Source organism: Bison bison, unplaced genomic scaffold (assembly GCF_000754665.1).
Source record: "Bison bison bison isolate TAMUID 2011002044 unplaced genomic scaffold, Bison_UMD1.0 scf7180017864274, whole genome shotgun sequence".
Lineage (NCBI taxonomy): Eukaryota > Metazoa > Chordata > Mammalia > Artiodactyla > Bovidae > Bison > Bison bison.
The window spans coordinates 3,168,889-3,190,891 of NW_011494846.1; the positions used below are offsets into that span (position 1 = coordinate 3,168,889).

General features: G+C 46.3%; 1 protein-coding gene across 1 annotated transcript in view; it reads right to left on the reverse strand.

Moving 5' to 3' along the window:
• Positions 1-22,003, reverse strand: part of ATXN1 (ataxin 1) — a 204,765-nt gene that overhangs the window by 171,789 nt on the left and 10,973 nt on the right. The window contains exon 2 of the mRNA XM_010848829.1: positions 13,311-13,371. The gene's annotated coding sequence lies outside the window, so the exon portion shown is untranslated. The remainder of the gene's footprint in view (positions 1-13,310; positions 13,372-22,003) is intronic.

Consider the following 22,003-nt stretch of genomic DNA (forward strand, 5'->3'; position numbering starts at 1 on the left):
ATCCAATCTATTCTCTAGTCTCCCTGCTGCTGATTTTAATCACATTATCTCTCTTATCATTCCCTGTCTGGAAAATGATGTCCCTCCCCACTCTACTCCATCCTTTACACATATGCTAGATTAATCTCTTTAAACTATAGTCTCGATCAATTTACTTTTTTGTTGCAAAATCTCTTGTTGTCTGATTTAAGTCCAGACTGTCTCTGCCTGACAGTCCATAGCACCGCTTCTATTTACCTTTCCAACTGCATCTCACATCTTCCCCATCCCAGGCAAATGGGCTGCTTCTTCCCTGGACATACTCTTTGTTTCCTAGAATCTGTGCTTTTTGACTCATTGGCCTTCACCATCCTACCCACCCCTGCTGCAGACTAACCTAAACTTCAAGTCCACTTTCAAAAATCACTTTCTCCATAAAAAATTTCCAACCTTCCCAATCAGAAATGATCACTTCCATCTCTAACTCCCTAGGACACTTTACCTTAATTACACATTTCATTACATTGCCTTTTATGCTGTAATTACTTGTATACTTTTTCCTGTCGCTTTTCAGCTTATAAGACTCTGGAGGACACAGCCTGTGTCACCTGCTAGCTTGACTGTTGTAAAGTCACTGTCTTGTCTGACTTTTTGTGACCCCCATGGACTGCAGCATGCCAGGTTTCCCTGTCTTTCACTGTCTCCCCGAGTTTGCTCGAGCTCCTGCCCATTAAGTCAGTGATGCCATTCAACCATCTCATCCTCTGTCGTCTCCTTCTCCTCTCAACTATTATTTTGTTCCCCTGAGTTCAGTCCTTGGACCAGCAGCATTGGTATCACCTAGGAGTTTCTTAGAAATCCAGAATCTTGTGCCCCACCCTCAGTCCTAGGATCCAGAACCTGCATTTTAACAAGTGATTCCTATGCATTTGATCAAGTTCATGCTAACCACTCATTTCATATCTGAGTGTCTTAACTGACTAGGGGAAAAAACGATCAAAAACAGAACAAAACTTACACAATCCAAAGATAATTGTGAATGAATAAGGCTTTCATTACATAAAACTGTATGAACGCTCCACAGTCAGTGAAAGGTTAACTATCAACCTTCTGAGTGAGAAAGACAAATCTTGCCTTGGCCAACAGCTGAGAAGATTTTGTGGTTTTATAAAGCTTGTCCACTTGTGAATAGGAAGCCAGCCAAGGATTTGACCAAATGCTTCCCTGGTGGCTCAGCTGGTAAAGAATATGCCCACAATGTGGGAGACCTGGGTTCAATCCCTAGGTTGGGAAGATACCCTGGAGAAGGGAACAGCTACCCACTCCAGTATTCTGGCCTGGAAAATTCCATGGACTGTATATAGTCCCTGGGGTCCCAGAGAGTCAGACATGACTGAGTGACTTTTAACTGGCCTAACTTCACTGGCCAACATTATAACTCTCCTGTAACACATTAGTTATGAAAATATTTACATCAAAACTTTAAAGAGTTTTCCATCACCTCCAAGTAGATTATAACACAAGTGTGCTATAGATGTAAGATTTCTCATTTGGTGGAACAGCAAGTTTGCTCTGCTCTGTAATAAAGCTTTGGATTTTTTCCTACCTGGTAGACAAAGCATACTAAGGAAATACAGACGTGATGTGACATGTACTCAGCTGCTGGGAAGATGGTGTTTCCTGGGGGATGGGAGGCAGTGGCCGTGGGGACGGGCCTTCAAGGGCACGATGCTGGCCACTAGGGGGCATCCGCATGCGAATCAAATCAGCCCGACTTCAGACTTCACACAGGAGCTACCCTGCAGGAGAATTCACAGGGCAACCATAGCCACCCTCCACGCCCCCTCATAAACGGGCAGAGAGCAACTTCCACGACGCGAACGATCCCTAACTTCCTTTGTCTTGTAGCACAAAAGATACTGTGTGAATAAGCTGGCGTCTGCTGCAGGACTAGGGGCTGACTCGTGATGCTATTGCCTGCAGGCTGCTCCATCTCTCTGTTGTTGGGGTATCTCCAAACTTCCCTTTCTCTCGCAGAACCATCCCAGCCACAAAGAGAGCCTGGGCCACGCCCTTTCTTCTCCAGACTGCCGTCTGGTGATCTCGGAAGTTCAAATTGATAGACCCGCTTGTAAAAGTGGTTTCCAAGGAGCGGGAATACGAGACGTGAGGCCGGGGAGGCCTGGAGCGAACAAGATCGCCTCTGAGGGGGAGCAGCAGCAGGAAGTGACAGGGTCAGTCTCAGGCCGCCGCGCTGCCCGAGCCATTAACTCACCGACAGAGGGGTGGCCCAGGCGGCCGGCCGGCCCCCTGCACCTGCGCGGCTCAGACAGTGGCCGCGGCCTCGCCCCACCACCTTTCTCCTCACCAGGTCCCTCTCATCTGCGGGCAGACTCCAGGGTGGGTCTAATTACAGGATGGGACGCCCGGAGGCAGCCAGGTGTGAGCTGGCAGCAGAACACACAGGCCCGCCGCTCCCGGGGCCTCACAGAGACAGGGATGCTCTCACCCTCCAAGCCGGCTCCTCAGCAGCTCTGCCGCCCAGGGCTGATAGGAAAGGTTTCTCCACAGGGTTTTCATCCACAGCCTCCCTTCCTCAGAAAGCCCCACTGGTTTGCGTGTCCCTAAATAACTCCTGCAAAAAACGCCAGTGCCTCTGATACTGCGGAGCTGTGGCATCTACGATGATCACAGAACCAGGAGACAGCTGGATGTGAGGAAAGGATGATCTCCAATCCCGTCCCCACACCCTCAACTCCTCGGGAAGGAATGCACTGTAAATGAAACGGGAAGCAATGGCTTTGTTTACTGTTCCCCCTCAATTAGGAACCTGAACTCCATGGACACCCATTTTGCACAAACTAAGTTTATTAAAAAGAAAAAAAAGGGTTCCCAAGTCCTAAACATTTAAAAGGCGCTCTCTTTTATGATAGAAATAACTTTAGAATGCAAGCCCTATTTTTTCCCCAATATGTCAGTAAGCAAAGAGCAACAGAATGGGCTGAGCACCGTCTATCGCTGAGCCTGTAATCTGCTTGCTCAAACTTCTGCCTGTAGGTTTTCAGACACCAAGAAGAGCAGTTATGGCCTCCCTCCTGCAAGTCAGAGAGTCAAAGCCCAAGTCAGTAGCAACAGAAGAATATGCATTACAACAGTGACTGGAAGAGCGGCTCAGGTCCTCCCGCACCCCACTGCCACCACCTAAAGAACAACGAACAGCCAGCATCACTTTCTAGGAATTTGTCAGTGGCTGTGATCACATGTCCTCCTTAAACGTAGATCTCCTTTGACCAAATATTGCATAGCAACGATGTGGTTAAGAGGCCCCTGGGACTCACCACTGAAACAGAAGGCTTTGTAAGTGACATATCTGTTCAGTATCTGTTCTTTTTAGCAAAGCACATTTCCAAAGTTCAGCCAATGGCTAGGGAAATGTTTGGGCCGTTGAGAATCCCCTCTCTGGCAACAGAGCTAATCTCATGTATGAATTTTTCAGTCCCTGCATTGAGAAGATGTCTTAAATACCCAGCAACATGTTTATCTTCATTTAACAGTGAACGCCCTTTCAAATAAAATCTGCCAGGACAGAGATTATTGTTCGTGCTAATGAAAAGTGATCAAAAGCCCGCAATGCTTTAGTTAGCTTACTCTGAAGCCTGTTCCTGCTTGAGTTTCCCTGCAAAGTACATCAAAAGAACATAGATATCACTGAAAACTCGAGACGTTTACAATCTTCTAGTAACAAGTGAAACTCTGCAAGATGGGGAGCAAAGCTTATCTCCACCTTCTCTCTGAAACACAATATGTCATAATCTATACGTAGTTCAGCCTTTCTGTCTAAATGTACACCGTCCCCAGTCCCAGACATATTCTAGGCTTCCGACCATCTTGCTATATCACTTAAGAATCAATCTAACAAACTCTGGTGATTTTATGGGTTGGCAAGAGGGCTTGAAATGAGGAGGAATGTCAGATATCTCCACGTCAAGTGGGACCCTTGAAGTTTGAAGAAGGGGCAAAGCTTTCATAGAGAGGCAGTACAGATGTCAACGAGGGCAAGCAGGAGGGTCTGCCTAGCAAGAGAAGCATCGGGAAGGTCAAGGGCCTTCGAGGAAGAGGGATGGCAACCTGAAGGCCTCCTCCTCTATCACACTTTCTGCATCCCTGGCTGGAGATGCCTGCTTCCAAGAGCCACGCGGAAAGCAGAGAATAAGGGCAAGCAGTTAGGAGTTTTCTTCTCCCCTGCAAGCATCTCTCCAGGCTACATTCAAGGAAAAGAGACTGGGGCTGATGAATTCCTGAGTCCCAGGAATCCGGCACCCAGCCTGGTTCTTGGGAGCTGAGTTTAAATTGTGTGCAGTTCACGCACTTTGCTCCTCTCATTAGACTGTCCTCTACCATTAGAGACAGGAGCCTGTGAAATGTGACAGGACAAGTCCCAGGAAGTAAAAGGGGAATGCAGAGTGTTCCTCCTGTCTTCCATCAAACAGCCTCCTTTCTCCTCTCCTTCAAATCAAAACTGGCACTCTGTTAGACCAAAAAAGAGAAAATGGTGTGCAGTGACCTGGTGAAGCTCAGATGAATTGTCAGCTTACAAAAATTTGACCGACCAGCAAAATGTTACCACGCACCTCCCAGAGCCGTGGGAGCTCATGTCTGGTAATGAGGCAAACCAGCAGGAAAGAGAGACACGGTTCTGAGCATGGACCACAAGGCCTCTTTCATCAGCAACTAGATGCCCCAACATTAAATTCTACTTTCTCGCTCATGTTTAAGCCATTTTATCTCCACCAGAGGGCCAGAATGGAGATGAAATTGTAACCTGATGACTTTGCTGCTGATTTAAGAACTGATCCAAGACCTTGGGGAGGGCAGGGCAGCGAAGGAAGAGAGATGTGAAAAAGCTGGGGTCAAGACAACACTCAGTTACTCAAAGGGGGCTTATCTTAATCTAAGGCGATCCTCCAATTCTACCCAAGAAGCCTCAACTCACAGAATGACATTGTCATTAAAATAAGCTCAAAAAAATATATAACATAGGAGAGCTTCAATGGCTACTTGGGCTCAAAAAGTCCATTATCTCTGACTCCTTCCATTGCTTCTTACATGCAAACAGTCACCCTGTCCTCATCAACTCTTTGCTTGTAGAGTTGACCACATCTGCCCCTTCATAACGCTCCCAAGTTTTCAAAATCTTATCTCCTTTTCCTGTAATAACCTCCCAACCATGGCCCCCGTCTCTGGTTTTCTCCTCACCACCTCCTACGCTGTGAACACAGTTATAAAGCTAATCTCACTGAGACAGGAGTGGTTCCATCACCAGCTTGCTGAGAAACGTCCAGTGACTACCAACCTCCACTTTAAGGCCGTGTCCACAAGCACTGCCCTGTCCATGCTGAGACCATATGTACTCAGAGCCCTCCCTCTCCCCTCCGTGACATGTCCCTGCCCCCAACCCAGAAGCAAACAAGCACCGTTTTCAAGAATCTGTGAGAAACCGCATTCATGGGTCCTCCAGCATTGAGGCTTCTCTGGATCAAATACTACATCCGGCGATGTGGTTGAAAGGCATATTCTTTAGTCTCACACACATGGTATGACCCCACCCTATGTTTCCAGTACCATCTTTCCACTTCTATGAGTGCACCACTGCCCATGTGGATTCACACCCAGAGCTTCCAACTCACTGTTCACATTCGGCTGCTATGCCTTGCTCAGCTATGTTTTGCCCTTGTCCAGATGTCCCTTCTGGAGAAGGAAACAGCAACCCACTCCGGTACTCTTACCTGGAAAATCCCATGGACGGAGGAGCCTGGTAGGCTATAGTCCACGAGGTCACAAAGAGTCGGACATGACTGAGCGACTTCCCTTCAGATGTCCCTTCTCCACTGACCTGGAGCAGGATGCTGCAGCCTGCCAACCCCAGGATGGGGGGTAGCAGGTACACCTTCGACAGCCTGATGCCAGAGTGCAGTCAGATACCCCTGGACTGGAATCCCAGCAGCATCCCAGACAAGCTAACCTCTCCTTAATTCAGTGTCTTCATTTTTAAAGGAGGATAGTGATCTCTACCTTGTTCAGGAGGAACCAGGCTAGGAGGGCAGCCAGATAACACATGAACCGAGAGGTCAAGTTGCAGACAGACAGTGACGTGGCCGAGACAGGGCTGAAGCCTGAAAGGCTGGGGAGGGGAGCTCAACCCCCAGCTGACTTGGATCTAACCTGCCCAGGTCTTCATGATTTTCCATGCACTGTGATGAACTAATGTTAGCTCTGTTATTTTATTATTATTAATCCTCTTTTGAGTCAATGTCATCAAGGCAGGCTTAACTTCTTCAAGTCTGGGTTTTGGGGCTGCCACGTGCATTCTTGTTACAAACATGATCAGGAATGAGTGACATGTCATCCCTAGGCTCACCCACTCCTTCACCCTACAGATATTCATGAGGCACCTACTGTGTGCTGGGTGGAAGAGAACCAAAAAAAAGCAGACTTGAAAGATGGGAGCTTATGTATAAAAGACTGAATACCGTGTTTAGGACATGGCAGGGGGCACATGCCCCCTGCAGGGCAATGCTTTCATCGCTGCTACAATTCTGCAGGCTTTCTCTCTTTCCTCTGTGATCATGGGGAAGGCCTCTAGGATGAAAAGATCCATGCAGCCCACATTGGGGAGCTATGCGTGAAGAATAGGGTCTTTTCTTAGAAGAAAGGCAGAGACACCAGATCCACTACACCCTCGATGAGGGAGGAGGGAACTTCTGCTTTAATTTAAGCCAGTGAGCATGCAGGATACTCTCTGCAGCACAAGCCCATCCTGTCCTGACTAACACGATGGCTTTCCTTTCCTCCACTATCACCATTTGGCAATTAATCATGTGTAATAATGCCTTGTGATCATCCTTATACTCACTGCCCTTTATTTTTTTAATTTCCTTGACTTTACTTGTCATCATGCCTCTTTAACAAGAGCCTCTTAAACATGGTGACCTTCGTTTCTACTCACAGGGCTCTCCTCTTCACCCTGTCCCCCTAAACTTAGCAGTGAGCCTTGCATACAGCAACTGTTCAACTCATAATTGATGATTTAACATTTTCCCATTAAGAAATAATCCCCCTAATATAATGACAATTATTTACTTTCAGTAACTAATGCCATTCTACTGGCATGGATAATTAGGAATTAAGCACAATAGCTACTGTAAAACTTTAGGGTCTCACCTATGTCAGCATGGGCCTCAGGATTCTTTGTCAACTAATCATAGGTTGGCCTGGTGACCATCTCTTATTTGTGTTGATCCCAGTGTCTGTGGTCCTGTTTAATGATATGTGTCTGGGCTTCCTATTCCTTCATCTGTATATTTAAACAGTCCTAAGGACCAGCAATGATAACAGCTATGGAAACATACTAGCTGTGAGACCGTAGGCTAATCACCTCATCTCTCTATGCCCCAGTGTCCTTATCTATACAGTGAGAGCAAAAAAATGTATCTTGTAAGGTTGTTGTGAGAATTACATATGTTAATACGTGTAAGGTACTTAGGAAGTTAAGTACTGAGACACAGCGGAGGGGTTTCCCAGGTGACGCAGTGGTAAAGAACCCACCTGCCAATGCAGAAGACACAAGAAACGTGGGTTTGATCCCTGGGTTGGAAAGATGCCCTGGAGGAGGAAATAACAATGCCTGGAAAATTCAATGGACAGAGGAGTCTGGCGGGGATAAAGTCCTGCAGGGTCGCAGAGAGTCAGACACGACTGAGCAAGCACACACAGTAAACGCTAAAATCATTTCCTGAGCTCCTGCTGGATGGCAGGTATTAGAGAAACAGGGATGAATAAGGGGCTGCCCAGTTTCTAAGGAGTTTACAACCCAGTAAAGGTGATTAAATATTGATACCTAAACAAGTGAATCCAAGTGTTACAGAACCAGATCCAGAAAGTGCGTGCACACACACACAGAAAAGGCAGACTTGCATGCACACACAGCTGCACACACTCACGTGTACACAACTCCTGGCAACCGCTTACAAACAAGAAAGTGATCCTTTCCCCTGGAAGAAAGGAAGCTGGAAGGTTCCATGGAGAACTGACAGCTGACCTGAGTTTATGATATGAATAAGGTACAAGCCAGGCAAGATAAGGCACAAAGACATCCAAGTAATTAAATGTAAGAAGAGGCAAAAAAACATTTATTCACATATTCATCCAGCAAAGATTTATCAAATGCCTCCTCTGCGTATATTGCTTTGAGTCCTGGGACACAGCAGTTAATGGTACTGACAAGACTTCTGCTTTCGCCACCTTCTAACAGAGGAGACTAACAATAAACCAGTTAAGAGATAATGCAAACCAAGGAGCTAGGAAGAAAACCTAGTGGGTTGAGACGGCCAGAGGGAAACGGGACACACCAGACCCCCTCCCTCCATTTGTAGACGTGTAGAGAGAGAGAGGTGAGAGCAGAGCCAGAGGCCGACACCAGACTCCATCCCTTTTTTTTTTTTCCATGGGAAGAATTTCCCCTAACCCTTCTGGCCTTCTACTCCATCCTTTTTCTTTCCCAGGGATGTGGAGCGAGGTACCTGGCTGGGGGCTAAAGCCAGGGTGAACCACACCTCTCCTTGGGAACCCATAACTTCACTGGGTAGAATTACGCTACCACAGGGGTAGGAGGGGGAGAATTAGGTTCTCTTTTTCCTTCCTTCTTCACACAGACAGTGGCCCACAGGCTCAAAACTTTCCTGCAGGTAGACTGTGACCAAGCCCAGACCAGAGAAGCTCTTTGAGATTCTCATCCTAAGATACAACTTCTCAGTTAACAGTTGCCAGTCCCAGAGGTTCACCCTGGCTCCATCTGCCTTATTACACTTGTCTTATTTCTCAGTTGGCTCAGGACTTGGGAAGGAATGAGTACTCTTTGAAAATAAAGGTTTTCATACAATAAAAAACCTTTCCTCCCTCAACAGACCTCAGAACTAAATTAGGAAGCACTATCCTAATCTATCAAACCTGTCATCTTAATGAAAAATCCTTCAAATCTCTTACTTAATAGCTCCAAAGACACGGTTGGGGTTTCACGAGAGGTCTAGCTCAAGAGGAATAAGGCAAATTCAACAGAAATAGCAAATATTGAGGGAGAAGGGAGATGACTTCAGTGCCACTGTGAAACCCTAGGGTACACAGTTCATGGTCCGTAGCCACAAAGAGGAAGAGGAGGAAACGTGAAATCTTCAGATAGTCTTACCTTATGATTTCCTATCTACATGTTTTTTTAAAACCACACCAGCAAACGAAATTTTTGAATCTATCTTTTCTCTTTTAAAAAATTGAAAGACGTTTAATATTTACAGACTTGCCTCATTGCTTCCTTATGAGACTGGATGAGACCAAAACATTATCATGAAGAAATTATTAATGGTATAGTTACTATCCATAAGACTCAGAGAGAAATAATAATTTAAAAAAGATGAAGAGTAAGAAGGATGGCTCCTAGGTTCTTTACCTAAAAAGACTGCTCAGGCCCCCAAAGTGTTATATATCAAAAAAGGAAATACAAATCAAATGTCAAATGGATGGTAAAGATTTTTAAATGAGTCAGGAGTTTGGTGGGGGGAAGCATCTGCTAATACCCAAAGTGATCACAATGGTTTCACATAGGATTTTTTTTGGGGGGCCACACACATGGCATGTGGGATCCTAGTTCCCCGACCAGGGATTAAACCCACACCCCCTGTATTTTAAGTACAGAGTCTTAACCACTGGGCAGTCAGGGAAGTCCCCATGGAGGATTTTAGAGACGAGAAAACATCAAAGAAATGTGAAAACCCCACCCACACACGCTGGAGAGACTGCACTTAGAAACTGCACCTCTGGTGGAAGCCCCTAGAAGATATGCCATGTGCAACGGATCGCTGGGTGCAGCCCTACAGGGCCTGGCCTTGCACTGCCCCGAGAGGGGTCTCCTCAACCCTCTGTGGACCACGTTAAATGTGGCCTGTTTCCCTGTCCACTTTCAGCCAGGAGCAGCTGAGCGCCATGTCCAGGAAGCACTCTGTCCACCATGCCCCTCTGCCAGGGCTGCCTGGCCAGAGGGCTGATTAGAAGAACAGGCTCTCACCGCCTCGGGCTGGGCAGTTCTCTGCCAGCACACTCGGGGACCCGCACAATTTTACTACAGACACCTCCTTCCCCTCATCGAGCCCCCAGCTCGGTGGGGACAGGAGGCAACTGTTGATAGCAGAGACGGATAACAATGACCCAGTCCGCACTCTCTACAGGAGAGGAAAGGCGGGGCGGGATAACATGGAAAAAAAGGCGGGAGGCATAGGGCTGTGTTCATCCTGCTCAGGACACACGGGCTGCCATGGCCATGATATTTTTTCTGGCTGCACAGACATGTTGCTATGGAACCAATACATGCCACTGCTTCTTGGCCTCTGGCAAATAAAATCGCAGTGCTGGCAGGAGGATTTCCCTTAAAGGGATACCATCGAGGCCGGGCGCTGTTCGAGCTTGGAAACGGCGGCAGCGTTGTTCCAGGGTCCAGCCCTACCAAATAGCATGAGCTGGAGCCCAGTGGACCCCTGTTTCCCAAGGTGGACACTTGCACAGCACAGGAAACTGTGTGGCACCAACACGAGGCGTGGGGATCAGCCTCTGAGTTGCTTTTTAAGAAACTCACAGCTTCGGTGTATTTTTGGTTCCCCACAAGCAGTAAAAGCAAACAGCGTGTAGTTTTTGGGGACAATGATTTGATGCCTCCAACTCCTTACAACCCAGCAGCAAACCGAAGTTGTCGTTAAGTGGCTCAGCGTGGGTTCAGGTGGTCCTTATTTTACTGCTTTACCATTCCTCAGGTCATACCCATCTCTACCAGTTTTTTTACTTAAAGAACAGCACAAAACAGGCAAGGAATTCGGCACCTTTTCCCAAGGTCCTTCACTGTCTCCTGCTTTAGTCGTGATCAATCTCTTGGTTCCACCGAGCCCCTCCAGTTTCCCCGGGGAACAGCAGGCCTCGGCGTCCCATGTTATAGCGGTGTGCTCTGGGGGATAAACCTTCGGGGCTTTTCTTGGGTAAGATGAGGGAATGGACACCCTCACACTTCTAATGATGCACAGTTCATGCACAGGGAGTACGTGGGGCCAAGAGACATCAATTCTAGAGTAATAAGCAGGCGAGATAGGCAGTCCCTTAGTAAATCAGCAATCCACGTTCTAAATTCTATACAGGACGCTGGTAGAAAGCAGACTATCTCTGTAACCTGATGAGCAGAAAAATCAAGTTCCTTTACAAGGACTCCAGGAAGGGCTGAAGAGAAGCCCTCTGTCTGTCAAGATAAAGTGATTAAGCTGAGAAGTGGGATACAATGAGGGACATGGGCTCTCAATACTAGGTTTAGACCAAGCTCTAGAGGTGATAAGACATTTTGGAAATAACTGCACTTAGATCGTCAACCTAAATGAAGGTGATCCAGAGCCAGGTGTGGCACAGGTGTCTTGAAAGAATCACAGGTAGGTCCACCTTCTGGGATCCCACATTTGTACAGTCTCCATCAGATCAGATCAGATCAGATACTCAGTCGTGTCTGACTCTTTGCAACCCCATGAATCACAGCACGCCAGGCCTCCCTGTCCATCACTAACTCCTGCAGTTCACTCAGACTCACATCCATCGAGTCAGTGATGCCATCCAGCCATCTCATCCTCCGTCATCCCCTTCTCCTCCTGCCCCCAATCCCTCCCAGCATCAGAGTCTTTTCCAATGAGTCAACTCTTCCCATGAGGTGGCCAAAGTACTGGAGTTTCAGCTTTAGCATCATTCCTTCCAAAGAAATTCCAGGGCCGATCTCCTTCAGAATGGACTGGTTGGATCTCCTTGCAGTCCAAGGGACTCTCAAGAGTCTTCTCCAACACCACAGTTCAAAAGCATCAATTCCTTGGCGCTCAGCTTTCTTTGAAGTCCAACCCTCACATCCATACATGACCACAGGAAAAACCATAGCCTTGACTAGACGGACCTTTGTTGGCAAAGTAATGTCTCTGCTTTTGAATATGCTATCTAGGTTGGTCATAACTTTCCTTCCAAGGAGTAAGCGTCTTTTAATTTCATGGAAGCATACCTTTTTTTTTTTTTAAGAGAAGGAATGCTCCTCCGAGAGTCTACGACTGCATGCCAAATTTGCACAGCACGGAAACCCTGGTAAGCTGGCTCTGCAGGTGCCGGCGGTCCCGGGTGGGGGCGTGCCGCTCTGCAGCTGGCCCGCACCCACCTGCAGGTGCGCCTGGGAGTCCAACAGCAAACAGGTGGACCACGGAGTCCCAGCACGTGACGGGGTGTTGCAAATGTGGTGGTTTGGGAAAGGCGCAAAGGAAAGAAAAAATAGGCCTTTTCAGATGAGGTCCCAAACAAAAATGGTTCTGGGTACCTCCATGCCATCAGCTTCTCTAGGTAGTAGTCAAGTATGAGAAAGTTAAATAGGGGAGAGTGCTCCTCCTGCCACTTGTCTTGACAGATGGAGGTATGGTGTGGCGAGGGTGCCTTCAGCCGTGTCTGACTCTGCGACCCCATGAATGGAGCCTGCCATGTTCCTCTGTCCATGGAATTTCCCAGGCAAGAATACTGGGGTGGGTTGCCATTTCCTCCTCCAGGGGAACTTCGCAACCCAGGGATCAAACCTGGGTCTCTAGCCTCTCCTGCATTGGCCGTGGATTCTTTACCATTGGGATAACATCAAGTTGAACCACCTGTTGACTGTATCCTCAGAGGTCACTGGGATTCAAAAGACAGCTGTGTGTGGGACTGGGGGGCCATAACTGCACACAGCTGAAAGTCCAATGCCTCCCTCATAATCTAGGCTCAGAAGAGGGTGGCGGGGGAACGGAAGCCCTCGGGACCTCAGCTGTCCCGTCTGTATACAGGGGCTTTGCCAGATGGGCTCTAACGTCCCAGCTAGTGCTCACATCCCATTATTCCCTGTCGTGGTGTTAAGACAGTATGTCACATGAACAAAATGCATGGGTTCCCCTTGCCCACGGCCGTGGTTCTGTGCAACAGCCAATGGAGGAAAAAAAAAATTTCCTCTCTCATCCCTTCTGCGAGATGAACAAGGTAACACCAATGAGGAAGACCAACTTAGAGGAGACAAAACCTGTGAACAGCCAAAACAAATGGCAGAAAAACACCAGGGGGAACCCTCCCCTCTGAAGGGAAGAGGAGACGCAATGAGTAGGAAGAGTATCTCAGTACCAGGTGGGAGAAGGCCTATGGATTATAAGCACGTACCAAGAGAGGCGAGTAAAACACACCCGTGAAGGAGTCAAAGGATCACTCACCCTGTGAAAATAGCAGTCTGGTCTCTCTCCACCCAGAAAACGGACTAATTTCTTTGGAAAACTGGAAGAGAAAAAGATTAAAAATAAAACATTAAACCCATCCTATAAATTGGCTTGGGGACGCGGGCCAGGGAGATGAGACCCCCCCCCTAGCACCGGGCCCCTGATTACTTACTAGGCACGCAGCTAATTTCTGAAGACCGTGGACCTCCCACCGCTTGGCTGAGTACGAGAATTTTAAAGACGGAGCTCTGAACAATTAATATGAAGAAAATAATCATGTGCATGATTCCTTTATCTCCAGAGGAGTGAACCTTTGAAAAAGGAGTGTCGTGGGGCCGCACCCCGCGGGTCTTCAAGGCTTGTAGTTGCCCAGGCTCGAGATGAGAGGAAGAGCCCAGAGACAGCAACAGAGACATCTGGACAAGGGGGTCCTCCACCGAGGCCTTGGAGAGACAAATCCCCGTGTGCAACAGACGATGAGCAAGACACGGACATGGCCGCACTCCTCACTAATTGGGGGAGGAGGCTACAATTTATAGGGGGAATAGAGGGCAGGTGGGCTCCCCCAGTTACCAGGGAAACCAGAAGTTGGGGTGGGGAAAGCACCATAGGCAGTTCTGATTAAGCCCTGTAATTAAGGGATTGGATAGTCATGTGAGTGAAGCCAAGCCTGGTCGGGCAGGCGATGCAGAGACCAAGGGAACTGCCATCTTGATTGGCCTGACCATACAATATATAGTTCATATATATTGTGGTGCCTGGGAAATCATTTTTAGGTAGACCTTTAAAACCGCCACGTCTGCACCCCAACAATGGGGCTAACTGAAGATGTCTTCATAGTAACCAGAGCATCCCATCACGTCACTTTGCCTTCTCCCAAAATGGGGTACCCACAACTCCATCCATTCCTCCCCCCTGGCCGGCGCCACTGAAGTCCATGACCCCAAAGGGATCCATAATTAAGCTCCTACGGGAAGGGGGACTTGGCAGAGAGGCGCCCACATATCAGGCGGACTGAGTAATCCCATGAGGAAGCCACGGTGTCTGAGATAAAGTGTGGGAAAGAACCGAGATGATGTGAGTGTTGGAAGAGGAAGCCTGGAAGACAAAGGCAGATAAGGCGGTGACAGCCACAGACCATTTAATCTGCATCACCCAAGGAACTCGGCGCAAGATCCAAGTTTTTAAAAATTTCCACAGGCTGTTTTCAAGACGGCTTTGCAGGTTCAGGAGGGGAGGAGGCAAGGCGAGCCTAGCTCCCCAGACTGGTAATTTTCACACGATCCCAGAGTACCAGGGATCCAGTCTCCAGCCACTGCTTTTCCTTCCTTTTCCCTAAAAGGAAAAGAGCACTGCGACCTCTAGGGCTGGATGGACAGTCTCCTCTCGGGGAGGTGTCCACTGGCCACAGATTCCCAGACTTGATGCCTCAGAATCTTCTAGGCTGTCTTCACAGCCCCAGGGAGAAACCCCCCTCCCCGACCGCCAGCCTGTGCGGGGAGAGGAGAGGGGTACTGAAAGCACGTGATCCTGCCTCTTGGGAAGTTCACACGCTGACTGAAAGCCCTGCAGGGAAACACTGCAATCCCCGAGAGATGGTCCTGGCCCCACTGGTGAAATCTCTGAGCGCCGTCTTTCGAAAGCAACACTTTATAATTCACTCGCATACATTAACCTTTTCCTCCTCAAGGCAGACAGGAGGTTTAGAGTGAGATTCACCAGGACCCCACACACTGATTTCAGAGTCAAACCTGAATCTGAGTCTCAGATGCGTCACCCACCACCTGTGCGATGCCGGGGACATAAACTCTCGGAACCCTTTCCTCATTTGCATTGATGGCGGTCATAATACCAACTTCACATCATGTCTCAGGTTCTCAGTGCAGTCCTTGGCACGCAGAAGAGACTTAATAAAAAGAAAATCCCCTAATGCCGTGCAGCATAACACATTTACAGATCTGTAACGACAAGACACGGCAGAGAAAACTGTGGGTATCTGTATTGTATTCTCTTTTTCTCCACGCCCCAAAAATGAGATGAGAAAAATGAAAACAAAGTAAAACCATTTACTGTGAACAATCAGGGCTTGTCAGGTGGCTCAGTGGTAAGGAATCCACCTGCCAATGTAGGAGACTTAAGAGACTCAGGTTTGATCCCTGGGTGGGGAAGATTCCCTGGAAAAGGAAATGACAACCCACTCCAGTATTCTTGCCTGGAGAATCCCATGAACAGAGGAGCCTGGTGGGCTACAGTTCACGGGGTCACAAAAGCCGGACACAACCAAAGCAACTAGGCACATGCCCACATGAACAATTAGGTAATACAGATAAGGAAGGAAAAAACCCCAGATAATACAAAGCAGCAAAAGTTCCACTAATAACACTTTGAACATTTTCACTTCTACAGCAGCAAGGTCTCAGCTATGCTCAAATATACAGAATATAACATACACATACTTATATAAATAAAATTATATACATATATACAGTGTATTTATAACATTCTATGATACCATTCATATTGTTCTTGTCTAATATTTTACTTGTTATATTGTAAACTTTTTTAACATCAACAAATTCATACCCATCATAATTGTTTAAGGACTACAAGAGTATTGCGATGAAAGAACGAACCACTAAATCCGTATTTGTTGAATTTACAGAATTTATCAGTGTCCCACATTTATGAGAAATGACTACATTTATGGTAGCATGTGATTCTTTTGCTTCTACATCATCATCAAGATTGGGAAAGGCAGCGTGTATAAATATCAGAAGCCTTAACAACAAAAAATTGTTTTGGTTTGAGTGGGTGTAGCTGAGAAGACTACAAACTAGTACATATACTGCAGGGAATAATATCACAAATCACAATATTCAGTGAGTCTCCAATACATTGAAAGGGGACAAAATTTTAAAGACCAGGAGTACCAGCGGATATAGATGCCTCTTTCAAGTGTGAAAATCGTTAAGTCTGAAGTTCAAGAGGTGTCCCTGTTTACAGCCCGATTGTGGTGGAGTGATTTCATGATACAGAGAGAAGTAAACTGGAAATTGTAGACTCCTATGTGAACCTAAAAATTATAATCACATTATACAAACTAGAAAACTTTTTTAAAAAAAATCAGAATTTACCATATTTAGAAGATATCAAGAATGGGAATGTCTGTGCGGTCTCGATATTTCTAATCTAATTTCCTTCTCAAAGAGAATGGTTGGTCTGGTAAAAACGTATGTGATACAGCTTAACTGAGTTGCACGACACGTGCTTGTCCTCGGCTGAGAAACTAGTAACCGGGAAAGTGAAGGTATGCCCGCGATCAGCAGAGTGTAGAGTGAACTCGTCCTCCAATTATGAATGGAACCCTTTAATGCATTGCCAACCCTGCTCCTACAAGCAGGCAGGAGGTGGGGAACTGCCAGGGAGCACAGCGAAAGAAAGACAGGGCACATTGCGGCAGCAGAGAAATGCCAAATCAGATACCAGCTGAAAAATTCTGGTATCTGAGACCAAAAGTGGAGAAACACAAGAGTTCGACTTGTGGGTTCCCACAAATGCACAGTGATAAACCCTTCACACGCTACGTTCTAAGAAAAGTTCATGCTTTGTCCAGCTTATGCGACTTTTAGGGGAAGTAACAATTTGTGGTGGGGGGCATGTTCGTAGAAGAGATTTCTACTGTTCTATGTTGTCCATGAGTAACAGCATCAACACCTGGAGATAAGAACTTAGATCTTAAAATTTAGCTCTGGATGGAAGCAGAGAAAGCATCGCTTCCACAACTCCCTCTAGGGACTTTACTGTATGGAGGAATATGGAGTGAGCTACGTTTAACAGATCTCTTTTGATGGTACAGTTTAGGAGCTTGTGAGAAGTTCCTAGATCTAACCATGAACTTCTTAAAGGGACAGAGTTTCTGCTTTGCTTCTCTCTGTCGTGGTCCCTGCTTTCTGCATGAGAAGAAACCAGATGGTCAGGCTGTGGTGTGCAGTATCCAGTATAATGTCTCTTTTATGCAGTGGAACCTAAATGACACATGTTCTTAAATGTGCTTTCAAAGGGACCTTTGCATCCTTTGATGGTGTAGGTAGGCTGGCCCGGAGTACATTCTGTAGAGCAGACCCAGCCATGGAAAATGAGGGTTCAGATTCTAAGACACCCCCATCCAATTGTGTGTCTCTGGTAAATATGATGTAGCTAGGAAAACTGGGCTGACACTCTCTATTCCACACTTACAACATATTTTTAGACTACTGATTTAGGAAAGTTCTGTGTTGCCATTGTATAATGTCATCCTGAGTAAGCACTGGATTCCTTATTATTAACTATTCCCATTTACTGGGTGGCTAATTATGCCAACAAGGGCTTCCCTGGTGGCTCAGCAGTAAAGAATATGCCTTCAATGCAGGAGACACAGGTTCAATCCCTGGGTTGGGAAGATCCCCTGAAGAAGGAAAAGGGAACCACTCTAGTGTTCTTGCCTGGGAAATCCCATGGACAGAGAAGCCTGGCAAGCTATAGTCCATGAGGTTGCAAAAGAGTGGGACACGATTTCATGACTGAACAACAACACTTATGCCAACAAGTTTTATCTACTATCTTTAATTCTCACAAAATCTCTGTAAAACAGGTTCTCTTAGACCCAGTGCGCAGATAAGGAAAACAAGGTTCAAGACACGTGGCCTACCCAAGGTTATGTAACCAGTAGGTGACAAAGCAAGAATTCTAAGCCAGGTCTGCCTGGCTTTTCTGGCCAAAGAGAAAAAGAGAGGAGCACTGTGGCAACAAGCATGTGGATTTCTGTATGGAAGCCCTGGTACGTAGCATTCTGCTGAACACAAAAGCCAGCACTTGCTCCCACTAAATAAGCAGACATTTCTTTTTCAGGTTATAAAATAGATGGGGGGCAGCAAGTGAGGATGCTAGAACCGATGTCACCCACAACAGTGAAGGGCGACTCGCGCCATCCAACAGGCGCTGGGCAAACACGCTTCAGGCAGAGGAGCAGGACCAAACTGCTGACAGTTGCAACGACACAAAACGTAGCCGTGGCAAGTCGCTTGAACAATTACTTCGCATCATTCTGATTATGAGCCACAAGCATGCAATCAGCAGCACAGAGACGATCTCAAATGATCTCCATCAGCATTTTACTTCAGCTATCACAGCAGATGGAACAGACTCTCATCTGACCTAAACACAATGTTAATGACCCACATACGAAGAAAGTGCAGGCAGAACAGGGGCACAGGGGCAGTGGCCTTGCTGGACACCAGTGGTCATAATAGATGCATTTTATTTCGTTCAACTTCTCCATTTACTACCTCAGAGTAAATAAACACCATTTATGTGTTTCTCATCTGATACACTTATCCACAGTCTAACTCAATTGAAAGACTTAAGTAAGCTTACAAATTCCCCAGACTTAATAATGCATGTGGTACACATCTCTACAATCATATTCCATTGTAAATTTTTGTGAGTTTGCATTTCCCCCACTCAATTGTGGCCCAGCCCTGAGAGCAAGGAATTGACATCATTTATTTCTGTATTCCCAACATCGAGTCCAGTGTCTGACATCAACAGTAGACAACAAAATATGCAGAAATGAATGAAGTCTCATCGGGCCATAAATAAGAAGGCACACTTACTGAGCGGATGGATGACCCCCCAGTTGTTCTAAGGGCAAGATCTGAATTCCAAAATGTGTCTACAAATTGAAAAGATGATGGTACAAATTGAAAAGATTTGGGGAAATATATATCATGAAAATCTGTTCCTAGGGGGAAAAAACACACAGATACAAAAATAAGGAAATACTGCCCTCATACCAACTGAAGAAAATCATTTGCAAGGGGATTCTCACCAGACTGTGCTCAACATTAAAGCCTTTAAACTCATGGAGGAGAGAGTATCTGGGGAGCGGTTCCCGAGGAGAGTAATTAAAATCACTATAGGTTAGGAACCACATCTGGAAGAGAAATACTGATTATTAGATTAAGGGGGGGGGGGCGGAGAATTCAACTTTTCTTCTCAAAAAGTAAAGGAAAAAGGCTATAAAGCTTTCAATAGATCAGCACTAAACCATGGGCTTTCCTGGTGACTCGGTGGTAAAGAACCTGCCTGCCAATGCAGGAAACGTAAGAGACCTGGGTTTGATCTCTGGGTCAGGAAGATCCCCTGGAGAAGGAAATGGCAACCCACTCTAGTATTCTTGCCTGGGAAATCCCATGGATAGAGGAGCCTGGTGGGCTACAGTCCATGGAGTCGCAAGAGTCGGACGTTTAGCAACTAAACAACAAGAAATGAAAACTAACGCTTTCACTATGAGTTGGGGCAGTAAGCCTCATGAAATGGGATAAAGCCTCTATTTCGCCTTTAGATAAATATTATATCTACAGCAAAATGTGACATCTCACCAGATTCATCCACTATTGAGATCCTATTTGGATTGTACTGAATGGTTACCTGCCATTCTGTGTGAAAAGGCATTTTCAGGTAGACGTTACTCCTAGCTTCATGATTTCCTGGGAGCCTGTGTTTGTGGGTGATTATGAGTGTATGTTGTGTGTGCACAGGTCTAGAATTCCCAATGATCTCAAAGGATATTATAAATAATCTTTTTTAAAACTTTTATATTGGAGTTTATTAATAACGTTCTGTTAGTTTCAACTGCAAAGCAAAGTGATTCAGTTATATATACACATGCATCTATTCTTTTTCAAATTCTTTTCCCTTTAGGTTGTTACACAATATTGAGCAGAGTTCCCTGTGCTATACAGTAGGTCCTTGTTGTTATCCAGCAAAGGAGGGATATAGTTTGGGAGTTTGGGATTGAGATGTACACACTGCTATGCTTAAAATAAAAACCTTTTAAATTGAATATTTAATATCCTTGAGTTGCCAAAACATACTATATAAGCTCCTCAAAGTCCATGCCCGTACACCTTAACAATTCTCCTGGTAATTAGCATAAGATCACTGCATGAACGGCTAAACGGTTGAACAGAGGGCAAGACAAAATCAGCAAACCAACGGCATCTTAAAATTCCAAAACTGCCCATTGCTACCTTAGCAAGGCTGCACCTCTTGCTTGGAGGGAGTGGTAAAAGAAGCAGGATGCTATTTTTAGAGTAAAAAGCCACAAGCTTTCTGTGCTATACGTTTCCCAGCCACGTCCCTGCAGTATAACTCCTCTTACTGTACGTAAAGATCAGAGCTACTTCACTGAAGTTTAGTATAAACAGGGACTTTCACAGGGCAAAGGCAAGCGTCAAATACTGTGACTTTTTTTTTTACCTATGGCATGTGGGATATCTTAGTTCCCTGACCAGGGACTGAACCTGTGCCCCTTGCACTGGAAGCGTTGGAGGCTTCAACCACTGGAGCGCCAGTGAAGTCCTCTAGATACTGTAACTTTAAAAAATGCTGCCTGTGTTAGAAACCTTTCAGCCACACTGGGCAGGAGTCCTGCTAGATGCAAAAGTTATGGCCCCAATCAAACAAAAAAGCCTTAATTAAAGAACACATCTGGACACAACGTTGGAGTTCAGCAAATTCTCAAAAGTCATTTTCTCTTACACCTCCACGAGCTTCACAGCTTTCAAACTACTCGAGTGTAGAGTGAATGGTCAGCCGTCAACACCACTATATCGTGTCGATTGTTTAACGGTACTTCTTAAATGTCTAGAATAGTCAAGGGCTGGCAAACTTTTTCAGTAAAAAGAGCCAGACAGGAAATGTCTTAGGTTTTGTGGGTCTGACAATCTGTCACAACCACTCAGCTCTGCCACTGTCCCACAAAGGCTGCCATAGACAATACTATACAAACGGGCATGGCTGTGTGCCAATAAAATTTTATTTGTAAAAGCAAGAGGAGGTGGGATATGGCCCATGGGCCAGAGTCTGTCAACCCCTGGTGTAGAATATCATCACATTGGGAACCTGAAAAACAGAATCTGTTTCCTCCTTTTCCCCAAAAGAGATTTTATTTTAACTTAGTAAAAAGTCAGATGACAATATCACACACTATCCAAAAGCAGTAACTGGCTTATTTCTGCAGCACTCACCACTGAACTTCCTTTACAATAAGCGGGAAGGGCAAATCTTTCAGTGTCAGGTGGAATTTTCCAGAGGGGCAAGTCTCTGCATTTATGTCTGCATGACATACATGTAAAGGGAAGAGGCTGCCCAGAGAACCCTGGGTAAGTGCCCAATAGCCTCAAGAAGCAGGGAAGAGGCTGCCCCAGAGAAACCTGGGTAAGTGCCCAATAGCCTTGAGAAGCAGGGAAGAGGCTGCCCCAGAGAACCCTGGGTAAGTGCCCAATAGCCTCAAGAAGCAGGGAAGAGGCTGCCCCAGAGAAACCTGGGTAAGTGCCCAATAGCCTTGAGAAGCAGGGAAGAGGCTGCCCAGAGAACCCTGGGTAAGTGCCCAATAGCCTTGAGAAGCAGGGAAGAGGCTGCCCCAGAGAACCCTGGGTAAGTGCCCAATAGCCTTAAGAAGCAGTGACCTTTCTAGGCAATCAGGGAGACATCTGTGCCAGGGCCAAAAACAAACCACCTGATTAAAAATGGGCAAAGGACTTGAACTGACATTTCTCCAAAGAAAATACACAAATGGCCAATAAGCACACAAAATAATGCTTAGCATCGCTAACCATTAGGAAAAGGCACATCAAAACCATACTGAG